Source organism: Dama dama, chromosome 15 (genome assembly GCF_033118175.1).
Source record: "Dama dama isolate Ldn47 chromosome 15, ASM3311817v1, whole genome shotgun sequence".
In the NCBI taxonomy this organism is placed as follows: Eukaryota; Metazoa; Chordata; class Mammalia; order Artiodactyla; family Cervidae; genus Dama; species Dama dama.
In genome coordinates, this window is record NC_083695.1 from 16,665,156 (window position 1) to 16,678,186 (window position 13,031).

The window sequence follows — 13,031 nt, forward strand, 5'->3', positions numbered from 1 at the left end:
CAGGTTTTTGCGGTGATTCACCAAACAGTTCAACTCAATAGAAAGCCAGCCTTACACCACACTATAGGAGAAAGCCTGGGGGTTGGGAGGGCTTTGAAAACGCTGAGTGAAGAGAGTCAATGTGTTGGAAAAACACCACCGTAGCAGTAAAGCATTAGGAAAACATTAGAAAAATATCAACCCACCAAAGCAGTAAAGCAGTAAAACATATTTCTTTAGTTCTGACTTTAGTCTCCAAAGCCTGAAGGTCCTTGGGGAGGGGCCACAGAGGGGAGGCAGCCTAGAATTCACAGTGGGCAATACTTGTGATTGCACACGGCCCCACCTCCCAAAGACCCTACCCCCAGAAGGCCCACCCTTGGAAGAGGCCCACACTAGACTCAGTGCTCTCTGTCCCTTGAAGTTCTTAGTAATTTTATTTTTGAGCTTGTGTTTGTGAGTGAAGTGGATGGGACAGCAGAGCACATGTGTGGGCCACTGCCCTTGTGCTTGTCAGCGGTTAGCTCATTAGCGTAGTGGTCACCCTGCCCGTGAGCACAGCGCTGAAGTGGACATGCCATGCTCAGCGAAACGCAAAGTGAGTCATGTCTGTGAGCACCCACGCTTTCCCTACCCTCACCCTGCAAACCAGAAAGGAGACAAAGGCCTTCTTTGAGCAACCAAGCACACTTCTCACTAGTGATATTCCTCTGGTGTCTGTGTTAGCTGCACAGTCGTGTTAGACTCTTTGAGACCCCATGGACAAGCCTGCCAGGCCCCTCTGTCCATGGAATTCCCCAGGCAAGAGTACTGAAATGGGTAGCCATTCCCTTCTCCAGGGGATCTTTCCAACCCAGGGTTTGAACCCGTGTTGCCCATCTTGCAGGCACATTCTTTACCGTTTGAGCCACCAGGGAAACCCCAAGAATACGGGAGTGGGTAGCCACCATGGTAACCAACCACTAAAGCTGAAAACAGTGACATGGTGGGAAGAGAAAAGAAAAGCAACCCCCTGTTCCTGACCTTTCAGCTGTTCCTCATTCATCAGCAAGCTGAAGCTAGGAGGGTTGGTAGCAGATGGGTGTATCAATTGAAAACAATGGAGTTAATCTTGTGCAGAATTTCCACAGTTCTGAGAACAAGATACTTGTGCACCTACCAGGTATGAGATAGGAACTGTAAGTCCACATGCAAATTATTTAAAACTGGTATTACCCAATATAAAGATAAATAGTAAAACTCATGCTAATAATTAAAATTTTATTTATCTATAATGACATTAAATAGCAAGAAACACCATCCACAACAAGTCAAGGAGAGACCATGAAGGACTGGAGCTTTATATTTTAGTAGTAGCACCATTAACCAAAATCACCTCAGATGGTGACTGCAGCCATGAAATTAAAAGACGCTTGATCCTTGGAAGAAAAGTTATGACCAACCCAGACAGCATATTAAAAAGAAGAGACATTACTTTCCCAACAAAGGTCCGTCTAGTCAAAGCTATGGTTTTTCCAGTAGTCATGTATGGATGTGAGAGTTGGACTATAAAGAAAGCTGAGCGCCGAAGAATTGATGCTTTTGAACTGTGGTGTTGGAGAAGACTCTTGAGAGCCCCTTGGACTGCAAGGAAATCCAGCCTGTCCATTCTAAAGGAAATCAGTCCTGAATATTCATTGGAAGGACTGATGCTGAAACTGAAGCTCCAATACTTTGTCCACTTGATGCAAAGAACTGACACTCTGGAAAAGACCCTGATGCTGGGAAAGACTGAAGGCAGGAGGAGAAGGGGACGACAGATGGCTGGATGGCATCACCAACTCAATGGACATGAATTTGAGCAGGCTCTGGGAGCTGGTGATGGGCTGGGAGGCCTGGCGTGCTGCAGTCCATGGGGTCACAAAAAGTCAGACACGATTGAGTAACTGAACTGAACTGAACCTTTAACCAAGCTTTGTTTATGCTTTTGAATGAAAGGGCCAATATTTTCATGATGCACTGTGTCTGCAAATTATGTAGTCAGCCTTGGGAACAACTGTGCAGTGTCTCTAAAGGCACAGTGGGGAAATGTCATGAACCCCCTGCCCTGACACAAGCTCCGCAAAACTGAAGCCAAGTTTTAGGGTAGGAAGGGGGAATCCTCAAATTGAAAGAGACCGTTTCTGAAACACAGCTGTATTTGTTTGCTCTGGCTCCCATAAGAAAGACCAGAGACTGGGTGACTTAGACATTTATTTTCTCATAGCTCTGGAGGTCAGAATTCTAAGATGAAGGTGTGAGTAGGATTGATTTCTTCTGAGGTTGCTCTCCATGGCTGTTCCATGGCCATCCTCTCGCTGTGCTATCAGATGACTGTCTTGTGGACTATATTATCTGTGTCCTAATATCTTCTTATCATATTGGATTAGGAACCACCCTAATGACTGCATTTTACATTAATCACCTCTTTAAAGGCCCTGTCTCCAAATGCAGTCACATTCTGAGCTCCTGGGGGTTAAGGCTTCAAACATATGAAAGCGGGGTGACACAGCTGAGCCCATCACAACTGGCAAAATTGGATTTAAAACAGAAATTTACACTTTTAAAAAGAAGCAAAATCATATTTTTTTGTGCCCCTCAATTGATGAACTGAGATGTATTTGCAGTCTTGCAGGGTTCATCCTTTGGATTGAACAATAGAGCTTTGATGTAATTCCACACATCTGCAGTCGAAACAGACCCAGAGGCTTCCTAATTTGGGATTTGGCCTCTTTCTGTTCAGTGGCAACAGAGACCTGGGGCTTTTCTTTTGTTCTAGGAGAAAATCAACAGGAAGAGGAATCGAGCACTGGTGTTTGTTTTTAATCAAACTCTGTTCAGCCGTCCAAACCTAATTAAGCTCTTGGCTTCATAGAGGAGGGATGACATGTCATTGGTCATAATGTAGTTTTTTACTATTTGTGTTATTTTTAAACATAAGAGACAAGATTTATCTTAGCTCAGATTGGGTAGGTTAAACAACACATATCTATTGCTGATAGTTCTGGAGACTGGGAAGTTCAAGATCAAGCAGCAGATTCCACGTCTTTCTGAAGGCTCACAGCTGGTTCATAGTTGCCATCTCCTCGCTGTAACCTCACCTGGTGGAAAAGGTGAGGGATATTTCTGGATTCTCTTTTATGAACACACTAATCCTTTGCAGGCAGGCTACACCCTCATGAAACAAGCACCTCCCAAAAGTCCCCCCTCCTAACACCATCACCTTGGGTGTTAGGTTTCAACTTGGGAATTCTAGGGGGACACAAGCATTCAGTCTATAGAAGGATTCATGCTATCTCATACTCTCTTAAAGAGAGAGCATTTCTCTACTTTGTCTTCCTTGAGAACATTTTTTTCTAGGGAAAATCCTGGAAAATGTAGAAAGGATTCAGAAGAAACCTACTGACAACTGGCTGAATTTATCCTAAAACAGATTCATCTTGGGTATCTTGGCAGTAAGACTTTGTTTTAAAGTCATCTCAAATTATATTTTGTTATCATGAGTAATAACTGCTGTTGTTTTTGTTTAGTTGCTCAGTCGTGTCCAACTCTTTTGCCACTCCATGGACTGTAGCCCTCCAGGCTCCTCTGTCCATGGAATTTTTCAGGCAGGAATACTGGAGTGGGTTGTCATTTCCTTCTCCAGTGGATCTTCCCCACCCAGGGAACCCGTGTCTTTTTCATTACAGGTGGATTCTTTACTGCTGAGCCAGCAGGGAAACCCATAATGACTATAGCAGCAATACGGTGCAGTGGAGCCGCAGTCTCAGCATCTTCATGGCAGCCCCGTGATGGCCTCAGTGTTCCCATCTCCAGGCTAAGGATGAACTCTAAGTCCTGGGAGAAGTCACATGACTCTCCCTAAACCACATCCCTACCAAGGGACCTGCACTCACTTTAATTCCAGAGCCTGTGTAAAGGGGGACAGCAAACCAGCAGAGCCACCCTTTTCCCCACACCCTGGCCGAGAGTGCCTGAGGTAGGGATGAGGTCTGGATGTGGCATCAGGAGTGTTTCAGGAAACAAATGTGTTGGCAAAGGGGCTCAAATGACTCCAGAATGAACATAGGGAGCCAGGACTTCTACTGCTGCACTAAATTACTATGTGCATTATAAATAATATATGAAAGATAAAACATTTAAAAGGATAACATGAATATTAGGCACAAAATTTTAAAAATTTCTAATATTTTCTTCCTGCTCTGTATTAGGCTATCTTTCAGACCTCACTTTGGAGAACACTTTTTAAAAGAGAGATAGAGCACTTTCATTTTTACCATAAAATCCCAGGATTAATATTGAAAGTCTGAAAAGAGCTTGCTTTTTAAAGAAATACACTGGTTGAATGTAGAGGGAAGCCAGTCAGTTCCTGGCCTGCCATCCGTGATGCAGCATCCATCAGAGTCTCAAAGCTGCAGTTCTCTGACCAGACCTCTCCCGCCTAACTCGCCAACTCAAAGCTTTAAAAACTTATTTCACTTAAAATCAATATCACTACAAAATTCTTTTAGCCATAAGTGCTTCCAATATCAAAGTAAATGTTTTTGGGCTCCTTCCAACAAAACAAAACTGACAAACCAACCTTCAGTAATTTTACATTACTTTGTAAAATTAAAACACTGTTAATATTAGATACTGGCTAAATTTAATGTTTTGAAGTTGATTTGTTGTTCATAGCTTCCAGAACTGGTTTGCAAAAAACAGAATGGTATTTTGAGTTCCCAATTTAAATCTATAAGTATTTTTGTTGTAACACAAATAACTTTTAATAGCTAATATTCATCATAATTAATAAGCCCCAAAATATTGCTTAAAAATAAGAAATTATTACCAAATGGTCCACTAATTGTATTATAGTAGTTACTTTCAATGGTGTGGAAATTTTGTTGGTCTATAAATTGCCTATTTTTTACATATATTATTACTTAAAACTATATTTACTTATTGCTTTAAAGTTTTATGAACTCTACGTTAACATACTACCAAACACTTACAAAAGCCAAATCTAAGAAAAAATAATTTGAGCCAGGAATGCAACTTTGTTGCAAATGTGCATGGAAAACACAATAATTTAAGGAAGCATACTTAAAATGTATTCTGGGACATTGCATATCCCTTCTGTACCTTATTTTTATTTTGAAACAGTACAGAAACTCAGCTAATCCATTTTCCCTAAACCATTTAAGAACTCATTGATGCACCATCAGTCTTGATGTACCATCACTTCTTATTACTTTGTTGTGTATTTCCTATAAATGAGAATATTGTCCCCCACAGCCACCACAAAAGCCTCAAATTCAGGAAATTTGCACGGATACCAGATTACCATTTCATCCACAGGCGCCATTCATGCATGTGTGCTCAGTCACTTCAGTCGTGTTCAACTCTTTGCAACCCTGTGGACCGTAGCCCACCAGACTCCTCTGTCCATGGGATTCTCCAGGCAAGAAGACTGGAGTGGGCTGCCATGCCCTCCTCCAAGGATCTTCCTGACCTAGGGATCGAACCTTCATCTCCTGCGTCAATTGTCCTGATAACCCACGACGGGATGCAGGTAGATGTCAGTCTGTTTCCTTCAAGCTGCAACAGTCCTCTGTCTTTCCTTCACTTTCAGGACCTTGATACTTCTGAAGATTACAGGTCGGTTATGTCCTTGAACGTTCCTCAGTTTGGGTTTGTCTGATGCTTCCTCAAGATTGGATCCAGGTTATGTGTCTTTGGCAGAAATAACACAGAAGTGATGCTGTGCTTTTCTCCCTGCATCCTAGGAGGTGGCATAGGATTTTGACTTGCCCCATTACAGGTAATATCATCTTTGATCACTTGATTAAAGTAGAGCATACATTTTCCCCCTGTGGAATTCAGAATTATTTTAATATGATGAAAATATCTCATTCCTCATCAAGCATTTAATTTATTGTTTATTTTTTGTATTTGTATGGATGCACATTTTCCTGTTTGTTTAGTGGAATGCAATCTGTTACTACCATTATTTATTTTGATGTTCATGTTGTCCCCAATCTGACCAGTGGGGGTACCCTGCAAGCTGACTTCGGTGTTCTTTTGACATGTCCCATGATTCTTGCAGCATTTCTACACAGCAACATGTCCCAGATTTGTACTTTCCCTGCCCAGTCTTAGAATCAGTTAACTTCTCCTGGAACCTTGAAATTGAGAAAGCAATAGAATAGAAGGCAAGATCTGTGCCCTAGCTGTGCTTGTTGATGTTGAGACGCCATTGTTTCTGAGCAATTTAGTGAACAGTGTATATAACAGTGTCAGTTGCTCTGCCATGTGCGACTCCTTGCAACCCCATGGACGACAGCCCTCCAGGCTCCTCTGTCCCTGGGATTCTCCAGGCAAGAATACTGGAGTGGGTTGCCATTTCCTTCTGCAGGGGATCTTCCCGACCTAGGGATCGAACTCAGGTCTCCTTCTTTGCAGGCAGACTCTGCCATCTGAGCCACAGGGGACTCTGCTATGTATATATATATGCAAGTAAGTATGTCAATGTACACATGTTTCTGAGCACACATAAACATTTCCATTTGTGTTTACTTCTATATAGCCATACATTTTGAACTTGAGTTCCTATAGTTCTTTCAATCCTGATTGAATACACAGGTCTTTTCCTTTTTCCGTATTTGTAACTACCTTCTCCAAATCTGAGAAATCTGAATTCCATTATTCTTAATATACTAACATGGTTTGATCACTTACCCTGTTAAGAGCCAATATTGCATCTCCCCTGCCTGACATCCTCCTCACCTCACGGTGGCGCATGTTCTCTGGGCTGTGCCACCTCACTCACGTGGACTTCCTCTTTCGCCTCTTCAGACTCTGAGAGCAACCAGGCTTCCCTCAAAGGGGACTGTCTCTTTAGCTCATGCACTGGGCTGCTACCCTGACACACCCCATGTGGGTCAGAGGCCCCACGCCAGGCTGCCTCAACAGAGGGACACTGTCTTCACTCTGGGCTGCAATACCTCATGTCAGGTTCTCTACATTTTTCAAACTTGGTAGGAAATGCACATTTACCAAACATAAATTTGAAATATTGGATATGTGGTGGGAAAGTTGAGCTGATACCTTCGTGCCATGAAAAGTCAATTAAAAACTGTACATAATTTTGTTTTAGAAATTCTCAATATCCAATAAAGACTTAAACTCTGGATTTTAGCCAAAGGTATACTTTTTCAAACTACTTTTAAAGGTATTTGTTTAGGACTAATTTGGTGTGGTGTCTGAAGAAAAATTAATGTAATTAGCATAAAGTTATAGGAACTAAAATTCCATGTACATTATGATCCTGAAAGCATTGCAGGAATTCAGAAATATTTTAAAGAAAAATGAAGAGGTGGCATTTATACATTTTTTTGAAGTATAGCTGATTTATGATTTACAATTTAGCAAGTTTATTCATATTTATGTATGTATACACACATAGATGCATATACTTTACATATACATGGGTATATATATATCATATATATATCATTTCCATTCCATATTCTTTCCCATTATGCTTTATTATAAGATATTGAATATAGTTCCCTGTGCTATGTGGTAAGACCTTATTGCTTGTCTCTTTTATATATAGTGGAGTGTATCTGCTAATCCCAAACTCCTAGTTTATCTCTCCCCCACCCCCTTTCCCCTTTGGTAGTCATAAGTTTTTTTTATGTCTGTGAGTCTGTTTCATAAATATCAATAACTTATCTGTTTATCTGTTTCATAAATATCAATAAATATCAATAACTTCATCTGTGTTATAGGTTATATTCTACATATAAACAATATCATTTTTTACTTAATAAAATGATATTATTATTTATTTAATATCAGTGTTCATTTTTCTTAGTACGATAACCCCTTGGTCCATCAATGTTGTTATAAATGGCTTTTTGATGGCTGAGTAGTATTCCATGGTATATATGTATATATGTATACACATCTTTTTTATTTATTCATCTGTCAGTGGGCATTAGGATCGCCTCCATATTTGGCTATTGTAAAGAGTGCTGCTATGAACATATATCTTTTTGAAGTGTAGTTTTGTAGTTTTGTTTGGATATATGCCCAGGAGCAGAATTACTGAATCATATGCAGCTCTATTTTTAGCTTTTTTGGGAACCTCCATACTGCTTTCCAAAGTGATTGCACCAATTTAAATTCCCACCAACAGTGTAGGAGAGTTCCTTTCTCTCCACACCCTCCCCAACATTTATTATTTGTAGACTTTGTGATGATGGCCATTCTGACTGATGTGAGGTGGTACCTCATTGTAGTTTTGATTTGCATTTCTCTAATAATGAGTAATGTTGAACATCTTTTCATGTACCTATTGGCCACCTGTATATCTTCTTTGGAGAAATGTCTACATAGGTTTTCTGCCAATTTTTTTTATTTGGTTGTTTGGTTTTTCTCTGTTGTTGTTATTGAATCACATGAGATGTTTGTATATTTTGGAGATTAAGCCCTTGTCAGTCACATCATTTGGAAATATTTTCTCCCAGTCTGTAGGTTGTTTTTTCATTTTGTTTATGGTTCCCTTTGCTGTGCCAAAGTTTATAAGTTTGATTAGGTCCCACTTGTTTATTTTTTTGCTTCTATTTCTGTTGCCTTGGGGGACTGACCTAAGAAAACTTCGGTATGATTTCTGTTGGAGAATGTTTAGCCTGTGCTTTCGTCTAAGAGCTTTGTGGTGTCATGTTTTTAAGCCATTTTTAGTTTGTTTTTGTGCATGATGTTAGGTCTGTTCTCACTTCTTTGATTTACATGCAGCTGTCCAGCTTTTCCAGCACCACGTGCTAAAGACACTGTGTTATCTGCATTGTATATTCTTGCCTCCTTTGTCAAGATTAATTGTCCATAGGTGTGTAGGTGTATTTCTGAACTTTCTCTTCTGATCCATTGATCCATGTGTATGTTTTTGGGTCAGTACCACAGTGTTTTGATTACTGTAGCTTTGTAGCATTGTCTGAAGTCTGGAAGGGTATGCCTCCAATTTTGTTCACTTCCCTCAGGACTGCTTTGGCAGTTTTGGGTCTTTCATAGCTCCTTATAAAGTTTAGGATTATTTGTTCTTGTTCTGTGAAAGATGTCCTAGGTCATTTGGAACAGATAGTATTATATCCGTAGGTTGCTTTGGATAGTGTTGTCATTTTAACAATATGAATTCTTCCAATCCAATAGCATGAGATACCTTTTCATTTCTTTGAATCATTTCCAATTTCTTTTATCAATGTTTTACGGTTCTCAGCATAAGGAGGTTTTCACCTCCTTGATAAGGTTCATTCCTCAGTATTTTTTTAATGTGACTTTCAGAGAAATTGTTTTTTCACTTTCTCTTTCTGATATTTCATTGTTAAGTGTACAGAAATGCAACTGATTTCTGAATGTTAATCTTATATATTGTTACCTTGCTGAATTCATTTATCAGTTCTAGTAATTTTTGTATGGAGTCTTTAGGGTTTTCTATATATAATATGATATCATCTGCATATAATACAATTTTACCTCAAAGAGATAGTATTTATAAAATACATATTATTGATGCTAAACAACTTACAGATTCCCCTACACTGATGAAAGAAACATTAGAAAGGGTATAGTGAAAACTCATTTAATCACCAAATCCTGTGATCATCCCAACTATCAGTTCAGTTCAGTTCAGTCGCTCAGTCGTGTCCCATTCTTTGCGACCCCATGGACTGCAGCATGCCAGGCCTCCCTGTCCATCACCAGCTCCCGGAGTTTACCCAAACTCATGTCTATTGAGTCGGTGATGCCATCCAGCCATCTCATCCTCTGTTGTCCCCTTCTCCTCCTGCCCCCAATCCCTCCCAGCATCAGGGTCTTTTCCAATGAGTCAGTTCTTCCCATCAGGTGGCCAAAGTATTGGAGTTTCAGCTTCAGCATCAGTCCTTCCAATGAACACCCAGGACTGAGCTCCTTTAGGATGGACTGGTTGGGTCTCCTTGCAGTCCAAGGGACTCTCTAGAATCCCAACTATATTATTCCCAACTATAATCCAAAATTAATTTGAAAGTGAAATTCTTTTTTCCTGTATTTACTACAACAGTGCTATCTTTCAAAAACAGGTTTATGACACTCAGTATTATGACCTTCTCAGTGATTCAGTTGCCATGTATTTGAGAATGATAATGACTGTATAGTACTGTACTATGTAATTTATGAAAAAATATGTTAAACATATATAAGCAATATGATATTGATGAATATCAACAAAAGAGCAGCTAAAAGCCTCAGGTTACTTTCTAAAATCTATATGGCATCTGTTAGTATATTTTAATATATTTGCAGCAATAGCTTATCAGATGCCTTTCTGCATGCTTCTGTAGCTTTCAGGATATATTTAACTCTGCCAATACAGTTTCTCAGAATAAAAGCTTATTTTAAAAGACTCAAAGCCTAAAATGTCACAAGACAGGCAGGCAAATGTAGCAACAATTTCCCCAGGTAACAAGGTGTTGGGACAAGTAAGCACTACCATGAAAGCAAGATATTGAGTGTAATCATTTTATGGTCTGGTGACCTTGAGTTTCTAATCAACTATGATTATATTTTCCATAATTTTATATTCAATAAGTGAATTTATAAAAACCATATAGGTTGACATTACTTCAATAATTATTAATACTGAGACACTAATTTAGGAATTAGAAGTTTCCACCTGTGAAAGAAACTCTTTTCTGATTTACTGAGAGATGTCATGAGAGCCCACATCAGCCTGGTGGCCCCCAGCTCTGGATATGGTGAACTCCACATGAGAGAGAGAACCTCCACTTCACCTCTTGCTATCTTTAGGTCAGAGGGAGCTATATTTTGACCCCTGGGTTTCAGTTTTCCCTCAGTTTATAGAAATTTCCCTCACCCACCTTAGCTTAGAAAATTACTGCTTAACCTGTGGGTCATGGGTTCATGTGCTTCCCTTAGGGTCCTCCAAGACTTGGAGGCCAGTCTGCAGGTCTTGGTCTCTGCTCCCAGACCACCCAGTGCTTAGTTAGCAACTGTAGGAGAACAGTCCCTAAATGTGCTCCAGGTCAGGGCTGTGGCCTGATACTTCTGAGGGCTGCTCAGTTACATCTGAATTTCAGAAACAGAATGTATTATACTAACACACTCTTAATTGTGTATGTGAAGTTCCAATTTAACTAGGCTTCCTCTTGTTTTGTTGCTGGTGTTTTTATTGTTGTTGTTTGCTAAATCTGGTGACTGGATTCTCCATGGCAGAGAGTAGTGTATGAGTGGCAGGGAGGCTTTGGAGATTCTTGGTAAACTTGCTAGGTTCTGAGAGAACCTGCCTGAAAGATGGAAAAAAAGATATGGAAATAATAAGGTGGTTTCCCCCCAACTCCTTGTAACAGGAAGCCTACTGTAATTTGGATGAAACCACTTTTAAATTAGTTTGGAGAGACCCCACCTGTTTTCTTCAGCCCCTAGTTTCTTCATGTTTAAAATAAGGGAATTTGGGCACTGTGGACCTCTCTCCACACACATGCATATAACAAAAACTAGGTACATTTTCAGTGGGTCACACTCCCTGCTTGAAGGCCTTCCTTGGCCCCTGGTCAGGGCTCCCCAGACCATCTGGATTAAACTCCATGAGCCTTCCAGCCATGAGATCATCATTCTGTGGCTCTCATCCTGCTTAAGGAATGAGAAACCAATGTGCAAAAACAGAAACCCATGAAGCTCCTTGCAGATGTCTTCCCGGAATACTTTTGTCAGATGATGTCAAAGGTCTCACTAATGTTGACCTATTAGTTTCTGCACCTCTCCCCCTCTGATAGGTCAAAAGTAGGTCTGTGTATGCTGCTTACAGATGAAACAGAATCATCAGAGGAAAGGAGGACCTGTCGGGACTTCAGAAGAATTCTCTAAGCATCATATCCTACTGGACCCCTGTTTCCATCTCTTTTGAAGGGATTTGAGGCCTAAGATAAGGCGAGATTCCCTGATACAGTGGGCTCAGAAGTGTCTGGGCAAAACTCCCTGGGAGACAACTTGGCTGAGCCATCCAACAAGATATTGACACTGGGAGAAAACACTGCCTGGGGACTCTCAGTAGGAGAGAGCAAGGTTCTGTGAAGTTGTTATGAGAGTAATGACACAGAGCAATAGTTGCAGCTCGTTGAGCACTTGCTCTGAAGGCAATGTGCCAAGCGGTAGCTTCATTTTTTCATTCAGTGAAGAAGTCAACCTATCCTCACCCCCATTTGATGGAAGAGGAAGCTAAGGCTTAGAAAGAAAAACCTTTTTCAAGGCCACAGAGGCTTCATAATATTCACTTAAATCCATAAAATACTATATGTGGCACTGATGGGATGGAGAGAAATTAGGGTCCTATATCTCTATTCTTTAATTCCAATAAGATTCTGTGATACCAAACCTCCAGGAAAACTTGAAGGCAGAAGGCAGATCTGGGGACCTGTCAGTTTCTGCAGGAGAGGGGACTCATCTCACAGCTTGAGGCAGAGCTGCCATCCCACTAACGCCTCTCAGGGAAGTGAGTTAAGGGAGCCACATCAAAGATGTCTCAGCTACACAGGATCCCTGGAGCAGGTCCCACTTCAGAGTGACAGAAATCATTACACAGGTCAATAATGCAGAATGAACCAAAAATTCCTTTCATTTCTGACAATAGTAAAATGACAGCATCAACAAATTTCAATAGACATTTACTTTGAAAATCAAAATGACAGTTTTTAAAGGCTTTTGTCAATGAGCAACTTCTATCATTCACTGCTTTTAAAAAAATCTGAAGTTTAGGGAGCAGTTTTCAGAAATTACTTTTAACCTTGCCATTATCTAAATCGATTTAATTTGACCCAGTTTTCTTCTGTGTCAATGTCAAAAGCACTTGTGGTCTTATAGATTGAATTTTTCCATCTCTGTTTTTCCTTCTGAACAGAGGTATGTTCAGAAAATTGCCAACAGACATAAAAGATGGCCAAAACCTTGCATGAGTTGGACCAAAGCAATTGGAATGAAGAATTGTCTTATTTTTC

The 13,031-nt window shown here is 40.3% G+C and overlaps 1 long non-coding RNA gene across 1 annotated transcript in view; it reads left to right on the forward strand.

The window, feature by feature from the left end:
- The window catches only part of LOC133070606 (uncharacterized), a 46,871-nt gene that overhangs the window by 12,867 nt on the left and 20,973 nt on the right, over positions 1–13,031 (forward strand). The window contains exon 2 of the long non-coding RNA XR_009696184.1: positions 5,612–5,800. This is a non-coding gene — a long non-coding RNA (uncharacterized LOC133070606). The remainder of the gene's footprint in view (positions 1–5,611; positions 5,801–13,031) is intronic.